Source organism: Cupressus sempervirens, chromosome 1, assembly GCF_028749045.1.
Source record: "Cupressus sempervirens isolate cs-2001-9-10 chromosome 1, ASM2874904v1, whole genome shotgun sequence".
NCBI classification, from domain to species: Eukaryota; Viridiplantae; Streptophyta; class Pinopsida; order Cupressales; family Cupressaceae; genus Cupressus; species Cupressus sempervirens.
The window spans coordinates 130,980,134-130,992,188 of NC_143118.1; positions in this window are offsets into that span (position 1 = coordinate 130,980,134).

Genomic DNA, 12,055 nt, shown 5'->3' on the forward strand with positions numbered 1-12,055 from the left:
AGCTTCTTACCTTTGTTGGTTTGCTTGATGACCATGTGGACTTGGATCTAAATTCAAAAGCTCTATGTCTATACTTCTAACAGTTGTAGCAATATCCTTCAAATTTTGGTGCATGCATGGTTCTAGTTCTGCATTCATGTGCCTGATGACCTTTTTTTTCACTTATGATAGTGGACCATGTTCTTAGGCTTAGAATTGTAATTTGTATTCTTGCTCTTGCACACATTAGTAGTATGCCCTTTCTTACCACAATTATGACAAGTGGGTTTGGAGTTCTTACCTTTTTTGTTCATTTCCTTAGCAGGTTTGGATGATTCTCCTTCTTTAGTGCTTGTGTAGCCCAATCATGATGTATCTTTGTTGGATCTAGGGAATTTTAGTAATTGCTCAAAGTATTGGATGGCTTCATTTGGCTTGTTGTAACTTTCAGCAAATTCCTTTTCTCTTTTCAAGTCATTCTGTAGTTGTTCATTCTGCAACTTTAATGTAGTTATCTCAATGTCCTTGACATTCAACTCATGATGAGCATTCATAATTTGGCTTAAGGTATCTAATTACATGTTAGAGATCCTACATAGCTTTGTTGATTTTTCTTCCAATATGTTTGCCAAAAATCATTTGTCTTCTTCAATCATGGCCTTGTCTTCTATAGCTTTCTTCTTTTATTTAGTCACCTCGAATAGTAGTATAGCTTTCGATTCTTGCTCCAACTTAGATTTCTAATTTCTTTAGCTTGTGCTCTACTCTTCTCCATTAGATATGCAATTGCTACATCAAATTCACTGGAGTTACCATATGCAAATAGCTTTATGGTGTCAATCTCTTTGTATTGTGTGTCATTTTCTACTATGGCAATCTATTTCCTTCTTTTCAAGGAACTTTTCAAAGAATCTCTAGCCTCATTCAATTGATGTATTATGAGATGTATTTCAATCTCTTGGTTCTCAATGGTTCACAATTCATTAGATGCATGAACTAAAAATAACCACAAATCTCCACTACTACAGCAATAAAATGTAGCCAATTAATGTTATAATGGTTTGCCCATGAAACATGATATGCCCTATGAAAGGCATGCCCTATTAAAGGCTTACAAATATTATTAAGTCTCACTTTTTTAGAGGATTTCAACACCCTATTAGAAGTGTTCTTGGCTAAAGGACTTTAGAACATCCACTTAGAATGACACCCTGTTAAAGGATTTACAAAAGCTTGTTAGGACTACTCCGCCTAGGAGATTCAACTAAAATCACCTATTAGGATGTTTCAGCATAGATCTTGTGACTGGCTCTGGTTGCCTGATTAAAAATCAAATTTGTAAAGTGTCCTTCTTGATCCTCTCTGATCTGATATAACAATTGTTGTGTCTTTCTATTCCTTATTCTCCCCCAATTGATTATGCAATTCACTCTCACTGCTAAGTCACCTTGAAATGATCTATGAAAAAATTCAATCATTCACCCCTTGTTACCTCCTGTAACTTGATCTCTCTCTCTCTCTCTCTCTCTCTCTCTCTCTCGATCTATTATAATTGTTTCGGGCTTTGTCTTTATTATAATGACTTTGGCAGCTTAGGGTTAGGTATGCATCTACAACTGAGATTCATTCTTTTTTCCACTTAATCCTTCCTATTTTTTGATTGGCTACATGCAAACACATAGGGATTTTGCAAATAGATTCATCCTTATCTTTAAAGAATCAAAAGCTAACTTTATGTCGGCTTGAAAATAGTTTTCATAGTTTTTTGTGCAATCACAAACAAATATGTCCAATGTATGTTACTTAGCACTTGAAGTTATTGATGCTTGACACATATTGTAATTATGTTTATGACTCAATGCCTAAACCAATCAACATCTACTATTCACTTGGCACTTGAATTGCTCAGCATCTACTATTCAGTCAACACTTGAGGTTACTCGGCACATGAGTGACTCGGCACTCATTGCAACTCGACATAGTCTTGTCTTTACATGTTATACTTGGCATGTATTATTAGTTTAGCATAAACTAAGTAAATGTCTTAAGTGTATTGACACTTAATTTTCAAAATCAATCTTAGATCAATAGGCACATCATTTGGTCCACACGAATCAGTATGAAATAATTCTAGAATTTCTTTTGAGGAGTGAGTCTTACTTTTAAATCTAAATTTTGTCATCTTGCCTAACTGATATTGTTTGCAAATTATATTATCAGGTTTCTTTAGTTTTTGAAAACCTATCACCCATTTCATGTTACTAATATTGACTAAGTTATCAAAGTTAACATGAGATAGCCTCTTGTACCATAGCCACACATCATCAAATTCTACAACAAGACAAGTAGCATCATTCATGTCAAGATAAAATAGATTATCTCTAGTCTGATCTCCATTTCCAATTAGTTTTCCATTAGTAGCATAGATCTTAGCTTTCTTGTGATCAAATTCAACTCTGCAACCTGAACTATTCAATTATGACATACTCAAAAAGTTATAGTTAAGTCCTTCTACATAGTAAGCATTATCACACGTGATCTTTTCGTTCAATTTTATTGATCCTTTACCTTTTATTAGATAGGATGCATCATTACCAAATTTAATATTATTTCCATTGTCATACTCAAGTGTAATGAACTCACTTTTGTCTCCAGTCATGTGATGTGAACATATCAATGATCCATCTATCACTTTTGTTCACATAAGATATCAATGCATTTGTCTCTCTTCATCAAAATCATCTTTCGTAGCAACATACACAACTTCATCATCATGGTCATTATATCCATCTTTTATTTTCTCTTCATCAATGTAGCAAGACTTCTTTCCTTTGTCTTTATAGTCTATGTTGTTCTCATCTCTTTTACCTTTGTATTTATCTCCACTTCAATTTATCTTCTTCTCTAGACACCTTGTAGCAATATGACCAACCTCATTACAATTGAAACACATGATAGGTAACTTACCTTTGTATTTCCCTTTGCCTCTATGAAATCTCCTAGCTAGCAATGCTTCAAGATCTTCTACATCTTCTTCATATGTATCACTGTCACTAGAAAAATGCTTGACCTTTTTCTTCTTCTCTTTGGGTTCTTTTGATTTTAGTTTAGGTTTGAAAGTAGATTCAACATTTTTAGTTTTGAAATTATCAAAATTAGAAAGTTCAAAAGGAGTGAGTCTATCCATCAGTCCTTCAAGGGTTAGATTACTACCAGGAACACACCTTAGTTCTTGTATGGCAGAGACTCTAATCATATAGATAAGTAGCAAGGTTCTCAATACTTTATTGATCATAGTCTCATCTTCAATAACACCATTTTCTCCTCTGATAGCATTCACAACATCTTTAATTTGTGTACAATATTGGACTATAATCTTAGCTTCTTGCATTCTCATGTCATCAAACTTTCCTCTTAGACTTTTAACTTTGGCTCTCAAAATATTATTATCCCCTCCATAGATCATCTCTATAGCATCCCATATATTCTTAGAAAAATTGCATCCTTTGAAGGCATCGAACTCTAAGTAGCTTAGGGTAGATGCAAGCTCTAACATTTCCTAAGTGTATTCTTTCCTCTTTTTTTAGATCATCAACAGTAGGGGCTCTAGTAGCATCAACATGCTCAGTATTATACTTCTTCTCTACATACCTTGCAGCAATATGACCAACCTCGTTACAATTGAAACACATGATAGGTAACTTACTTTTGTATTTCCCTTTGCCTCTATGAAATCTCCTAGCTAGCAATGCTTCAAGCTCTTCTACATCTTCTTCATCTGTATCATTGTCACTAGAAACATGCTTGACCTTTTTCTTCTTCTCTATAGGTTCTTTTAGTGTCAATTTAGCTTAGAAAGTAGATTCAACATTTTTAGTTTTGAAATTATCAAAATTAGAAAGTTCAAAGGTAGTGAGTCTACCCATTAGTCCTATAAGGGTTAGATTACTACTAGGAACACACCTTAGTTCTTGTATGGTAGAGACTCTAATAACATAGATAGGCAACATGTTCTCAATACTTTGTTGATCATAGTCTTATCTTCAATAACACCATTTTATCCTCTGATAGAATTCATAAAATCTTTGATTCTTGTATAATACGAGACTATAGTCTCACCTTCTTGCATTCTCATCTCATCAAACTTTCCTCTTAGACTTTTAGCTTTGGCTCTCAGAACATTCTTATCTCATCGATAGATTGTCTCTATAGTATCTCATGTCTTCTTAGAAAAATTACATCCTTTGATGTCATCAAACTTTGAGTAGCTTAGGGAAGATGTAAGTTCTAAAATTGTATGATTGTATTATTTCTTCTTTTTCATATTATCAGCGGTAGAGGCTTTAGTAGGATCGACATGCTTAGTATTGTTCTTCTTCTTTGGTCACCTTGCAACAATATGAGCAACCTCATTACAATTGAAACACATGATAGGTAACTTACCTTTGTATTTCCCTTTGCATCTATAAAATTAACTAGCCAGCAATGCTTCAAGATCTTCTACATCTTCTTCATCTGTATCACTTTCACTAGAAACATGCTTGACCTTTTTCTTCTCCTCTTTAGGTTCTTTCAATGTCAGTTTAGCTTTTAAAGAAGATTCAAAATTTTTAGTTTTTAAATTATCAAAATTAGAAAGTTCAAAAGCAATGATTTTACCCATCAGTCCTTCAAGGTTTAGATAACTACCAAGAACACACCTTAGTTCTTGTATGGAAGATATTCTAATAGCATAGATAGGTAGTAGGGTTCTCAATACTTTTTTGATCGTAGACTCATATTCAATAACACCATTTGATCGTTTGATAGCATTCACAACATATTTAATCCTTGTACAATACTGGACTATAGTCTCACCTTCTTGTATTTTCATGTCATTGAACTTTCATCTTATACTTTTAGCTTTGGTGTCTAGAACATTCTTATCTCCTCCATAGATCATCTCTATAGTATCCCACATATATCCTTTGATGTCATAAAACTCTAAGTAGCTTATGGTGGATGCAAGCTCTAGCATTGTCTAATTGTGTTCTTCATCTTTTTTAGATCATCAGTAGTGGGCGCTCTAGTAGGATCAACATGCTCAGCATTAATGGTAGATTGTGCATAGTTTCCAAGTCCTCCTAGATGTAGTTTTGTCAAAATTTTCCATGCAAGAAATTTTTCCTTGTTCATTTTGGACACCTCCTTTCTATACATCTTGATCTTTAGATTTTAGTACCTCCAAACTATCTCCTTACAAGCACCAGGTTCTCTAATACCAATTGTTGGAATTATTTAGAATAACTAAGGGGGGGTGAATTAGTTATCCAAGGTCCAAATGTAATAATAAAACTTTTCAGTGCTTAATAGATTCATACCCATAAAATAATATCATGTATGCATTCATTAGAACATTCAATACCTTAACTTAATATGTCACTGTCCTAGGTCAAAATAACTATGCACAAATGTAAACATGAAATACCAAAAACTCATTTACATAATTTGACACAAGGATTTTATGTAGAAACATAATTGGAAAAAACCAGCAGTAACATGCTACCCATTTTAACTCTTCTAAAGTGATGCCCTATTAAAGGCCGATCTTGTTAAAGTTTACAATACACACTATTAAGTGTGACTTGATTAAAGGATTTCAATCACCCTATTAGGAGTGATCCTTATTAGAGGACTTTAAAACATTCCATTAGAATGTCACCCAATTAAAGGATTTATGAATGAGTGTTAGGGAAATCTTAATCCAAAGGATTTTTCTAGACTAATACAATTGTTTGAAGTAACAGTAGGACTTGATCTAATAATAAAGTACAACTCACTTGTAGATTATAGATCTCTAGTTTAGTCCCCTTTTTCTTGGCATTCATACTCTTCATCTCTGATAGCTTTTTCACCCTTCAATCATTCATCCTCTTAATCCTTCTTTCTTTGTATGTCAATTGCAGTCTCTTCTATTCGACCAGCATATGAAGAAATGCCCTGGACTTTTTGTATTCCTTAGGTTCTTGCACATGAAAACCTTTGCTTCTAGCCTACTATCTCTATAAATAGAGAATTTAGTTCTTTTTTCATTTAACCACAATCATCCATTTTAGGGTTAGGTAAGATTCTATGAATCTACCTATTTTTCCATTTTAGTCCCTCTAGAAACTTCTTCTACAATATTCCTTGAATTTGCCTCAAAATGGTTTATCTTGGATTCTATGCTACCAACTCATCATACTTATCTTCCATACACTTTAAATAATTCAAGAAATCAAATTAGTTGGCTCAAATTTGTCAAATCTTTGATTTAAAACTTTTTTCTATCACTCAGTATCTATATTGTTCACTTGGCAATAACAGTCTTCTAATGCTCGGCCAACACTAGGTTGCTCAGCACCAACTACATCTTCTTAGCTTGATCACCACTATTATTTCCTTGATTCTTAGAACTAACTAAATTTTACTGATGCTTGGCATTTACTAACTTTCTATTAATCCTGAACTAGAATTTTCTTGACTTACATTGTTTTCTCAACTAGGCTTGGCAGACACTTTTTATGAAAACACTTCTTCTTGGCTTAGCTAAAGGAACCATTTACTTTAGCCTTAAGTAGATCAATAATACATAATATCATTAATGTCTTACTTGGTCTTAGTGATCCTTTTATACACTACATAACTCAACTTTTCTTTGTGTACTCTTATTATCTTCTCTTTTCAAATCCTCTTCATCAATCAAACAAATGATAGCATTTAGACCAAAAATAAATTGTCTCACCAGCAAGTACCATGTTTTACACAATTGAAAAAATAATGATTTTTCTATGATAGGTTCCACATTTCAAACAATCTCTTTTCAACAACTTAGAGTAATCATAATGGTGCCTGATAATGTGTCCTTTGTATAGATATTGTTACTTGTAATCTAGTGAAAATTGAATTAATTTTCTACGTAGAGAAAAGGGATGTATTTAGTGGTTCACCACCTTGGCTTAAAATATTTAGAGAATATAAGGTCTTGTGTATGGTTTTGCATAAATAAATAGTAGATAAGCTCATAATAATGTATATAAATTGAGTTGTTCCAATCTACTAAATGAGAAATATTTATGAAGTGCAGCAAATAGGACACTTTGAAATAGGTTAATTGTCAAAATATAGTTGTCTTAAAATTTTGATCATTCTAATTGGTATCTTATTTTTGGGGTTCTATAAGTGGTTAAATCATTGATTGTAAAATTATCAAAACTTCATCTTAAACTGTACTTTGGAAAGCAATAACTAAGAAATGAAGTAACAATTGTTTACTGATCATTGTGATTGGTATTGCAATTTCTAAACTACTATTTTATATTTCATAAGATTCTCCTTACTCTTAATGACTATTTTCATTGTGAAGAGTGACTAGATTAGATATTTTTATTAGAGGAAGAGCATCCTTTCATATTTCCTTGTGAACTCTTTTATGATGTATTTTTTATAACAATGCATGTATAGTATTATGGAGTTAAATTTGCTTTCATATGAAATTTCTCAAGGGAAGATATATTTGTATTATATCTTTCAAATTAAGTCCTAAAATGTGTAAAAAAGTGTTGTATGTGAACTATTAGGAAACGGTAGGAAATGAATATGATGTATTTGTTTTCCTTTATTTCCACCTTCCTTTCATAAATTAATGTTAATTGTTTGGGTCAAGATATATATTGCATATGTGTTTTATATGATTATAATCATGGATTTTAGAAATACAATCTTGTCTATATTTTGGGGATAATGACAATCTAGATATCAATACTGGCATTCATTACACTTGCAATATTTAAAATACCATTAAAAAGGTGTAGAAGCATCACTTAAGAGCTTGTGTTAAAATGAAAAGCCTTTGTGTTAGATACAAAAAATAGAATAAATTTGTATTCACATTTCACTCATTGTATGTTATTAATCATGGGAAAACTAATGTAGATATATTGCACTGTGATGTCTTTTATTTTAGTAACCGACTCTAAATTTTCCATTGTTCGAAATGGAGTGGATTCTACAGAATAGTGGAAAGTGGTTTTAAAAATGGCTTTTTTTATAAAAATACAATAAACCTTGGATAGATGGTTTCTTCTAATTATATTGTTGACTACTAATTATATTGTTGACTATGTGTTACACAATTTCATTACTTCTCTTGGTTTTACCTATTTAGACTTCCTCATTACCAGGATGGGTATCTTTCATGTTAGGAAAGATTTTGGAGAAGCTTAATAGCTTCATGGTAGAGAGATAAAGCACTCCTACAATATTCCTTACCTTATGTTTTTTGAGCGCTTTCAATATTTAAAATACCATTAAAAATGTGTAGAAGCATCACTTGAGAGCTTGTGTTAAAATGAAAAGCCTTTGTGTTAGATACGGAAAATAGAATACATTTTTATTCACATTTTGTTCATTATATGTTATTAATCATGGGAAAACTAATGTAGATTTCTTGCACTATGATGTCTTTTATTTCAATAATTGCCTCTAAATTATCCATCATTTGAAATGGAGTGGATTCTACAGAATAGTGGAAAGTGGTAAAAAAAATGGCTTTTGTTATACAAATACAATAAACCTTGGATAGATTGTTTTCATTTAATTATATTGTTGATTATGTGCTACATAATTCTATTATTTCTCTTAGTTTTACCTATTTAGATTTCCTCATTGCCAAGATGGGTATCTTTCATGTCAAGAAAGATTTTGGGGAAGCTTAACAACTTCATGGTAGGGTGGTAAAGCACTCCTACAATATTCTTTACCTTATGTTTCTTGATCAGGTTCTAGAGCTTATTTCATCATGGTCATCCTGTCTCAACAATCTTGGGATTCTGGTATTTGATATATGAAGTATCTAGTAAATATATTTCTTTAAAATTTAATAATAATTGAGAATAATTATTGACTGGTCAATATTCAAAGGACCTTGACTCTCATTGAATTTTTTGTATTTTATGGAGAGTGTTGATGTGGCATTGGTTTTGTAGGGGAAGGTCCTTATAGAATCAATGAAAATCTCAAAATGGTTAAAAACTAGAATTAATGAAAATCTCAACATGTATAAAAACCAGAATCAATGAAAATCTTCACATGTATAAAAAGTATAATCAATGAAAATCTCAACATGTATAAAAACTAGAATCAATGAAAATGTCAACATGTCTAGACTTTAAAAACTAGCTTTAATAAAAATCTCAACATGTAACACATTTGAAAAAAAAAAAAAGCATCTATAATATCACCGTTAAGGGTATAAATTGACTTCTACAAACATAATTAATTATAAGATAGAGTCTTAGACATTGGTAGGACCAGAGCACATAAATTAATTTGAATTGAAATTGATAAGACCAAAGCTAATAGCCTAATACTTGACTCACAAAGAAGTTGTTATAGTTGTCACTTCGGTTGGACCATCTCAGCATCACTATCATTAGAATCCTCATCATTTATTTTATATAAAATTTGATTGCTCATTGTGTTTCCTTCAGATTCACTATTAGTATGCATGCCAAAGTCAACTTCATTGTCATTGCTTCTAATATCAGAACATGAACCACTGTCACCACCGCTACCATTTCCACTACCACTTGGGTTTGAAATGTTGGTCATCCCTCTTCTTTGAAATTTGTTTCTCCAAATGTTGAGAGCCCTATCATAAGGGAATCTATCTACCTTATACTTAGAATTATAGAGCCTCAAACAATTAACCAAAATTTTGTCTAATTTGTTTCTAACTTTTGACTTTAGGAAGTCCAAAGTACTAAAAATTCTCTTATCCTCCACTAAACCCAATATAATTGTCAAACATAAATCAATAAGTTCGAAATCATTTGGATTCTCCATAAGATCATATTGTTCCCTCATTATGTTTGCAAAATAGCATGATTGATCTGTTAGTCAAGATTCATCTAAAGTTCCATTTATATTTACTCCATTGATTACTTTAGTTTTGTAAAAATTATTAATCAAAGTTGTCATCCTTCTTTGAAAATCACTCAGACAGTTTAGAGACCAATATTGAGGAAAAATAATAGACATTGCTTCGAGTGGTTCCTCTTGAGGGAATCTGTATCTAATTTGTGACAAAAGATTATAGAAAATAGGCTTGATAAATTCAAGCATGTGCTCAATGATCTTCTTGAAGTCTTCACTTTTAACACATGAAAGTACCTTCACTGGTTTAGATTATACTCCACTTCTTGATTCATTAGGGTCAAACTTAGGGTTGACGTAGGTATAGTACTACATTGGTATGTCACCTCCACGTACCTTGGCACATACCTCATTATTTGCACCAAAATGTAAAATTTTCCCAAGATTGTTCAGATCTATAATTTCTATCAACTTTTCCAACTTTGATTCATCTAATAGTTTTAATTGAGATAGAGTATCTAGGCTAATACATGTCATTTTACGTAGCTTATTATATTTTCTAATTTACATAGCTCTTTGTTGAACCTTTTTCATAATATTTCTCATGTCTTGTAGCATGGGGAGAATAGTTGCTAAAATTAAGAGTATCTTAACATTAGTTAGACTCTAATATAGCCAAGAAAATTTGTCTCACACAGAGTGGATTAGTCCAAGAAATGATAGATATTCAAAGAATACTTGATGTGTTGGTCCATCCAAAGATTTTCATATAGTATCATTTTCTTTAAGAAGCTTCCTCCCATTAATATGTCCTTGAGAAAAGTGTTCAAATTCCTAAACTCATTTTGGACTTCGACAAAAGTATTGGTGAATCTCTTTGATTAAAGATTCAATTTTATGAACACATACAAAATTGTGGACAATTCCAAAAGATAGATTCATGCGATGGGCAAAGCAGTGAATAGGAATAACCTAGGATGCCAAATCATTGTGGGTCGTTTTAAAAAGACTGCCTTTATGACCTTGCATAATTAAAGCTCCATCTGCTCCAACACCCACCAACTTTTTTGGGTTGATTTAGAGATTGTTAACCAAAATTGCCTCCTGCCAAAAAATTGAATTTTAATACCAAAGCCCACCTAACAGTCACTTCCATATTTAAATATTCAAATACCATGGAAATACGAGATAAATAAATGAAATAAACTTTATTGTATTTCCTATTTTCCTAAGTTTAATTTTTTAGCTCCTGCAACTTTCTGGACCATCAGATCTTGCATAGATTGATGGCAAGTGCTTTCCCACATTATGAAATTGCTCAAACTTTAAGCAATGTAGACGAGCACCTCGTTGCCATGTGGCATGTGGTCCATTTTCTCTTTGTAGGCCACAAAAAAGGAATCTATCTGTCGAGTTAGCATTTTGATTGGTTGTTTCTTTCCCGCATTCTGTGTTTTGTCAAAATTCCTGACAATACAGGAAAGCAACTTTCTGCCATGTGGATTCATGGGTCCAACTTCTTCAATGGCTCACCACAAACAAGGTGGATGAGCTGTCAAAGCATGTTAGCATATAGAGGCAGTTTGGTGTTATGTCATTGGTCAAAGGTATTGACATGGACAATTTGTTGGCATGTTTCTTGGCTATTTGATCTCAGATGGATCAACTATAGGCTCTTCCTCACTTCTTGAAAATATGATATGTTTAAACATTGTCGAGAAATGTGACATGTGGCATGTAGGACTTGTTTCCAATGTGGGCATCATGGATTTAAAAGATAGTGCCAATCATGGTGCCAAGTAGTGCTGAGGAGGAAAGTATGTGTCAGTTGCTTCATTTTGATTCGCCAAGAGGGTTGACGTGCTTGATGAAGGTGGATGTTGAGTTTCTGGTGGGCCCAAAAGTTTTAAAATCAAATGCTACAATAACTGGGATCTTCCATGATCGTTGATCTTGTGGACATTGACAATTAGCACTTTCCCACATTTTGAAGCTGTAAGGATTTTAGACAATGCAAGAATGCACCTAATTGCCACATGTCCTTGTAAACCCAATTCGAAAGAAAAGAAGTCACAATTAAGGCTGACAATTATGTGACATCGCGGTTAAGTTGGAAAGTTGGCACCATTAGTAGGTTATGTGGTCAAATGCATGAAGATTTTGTAGAGTGGTGAAATAAATA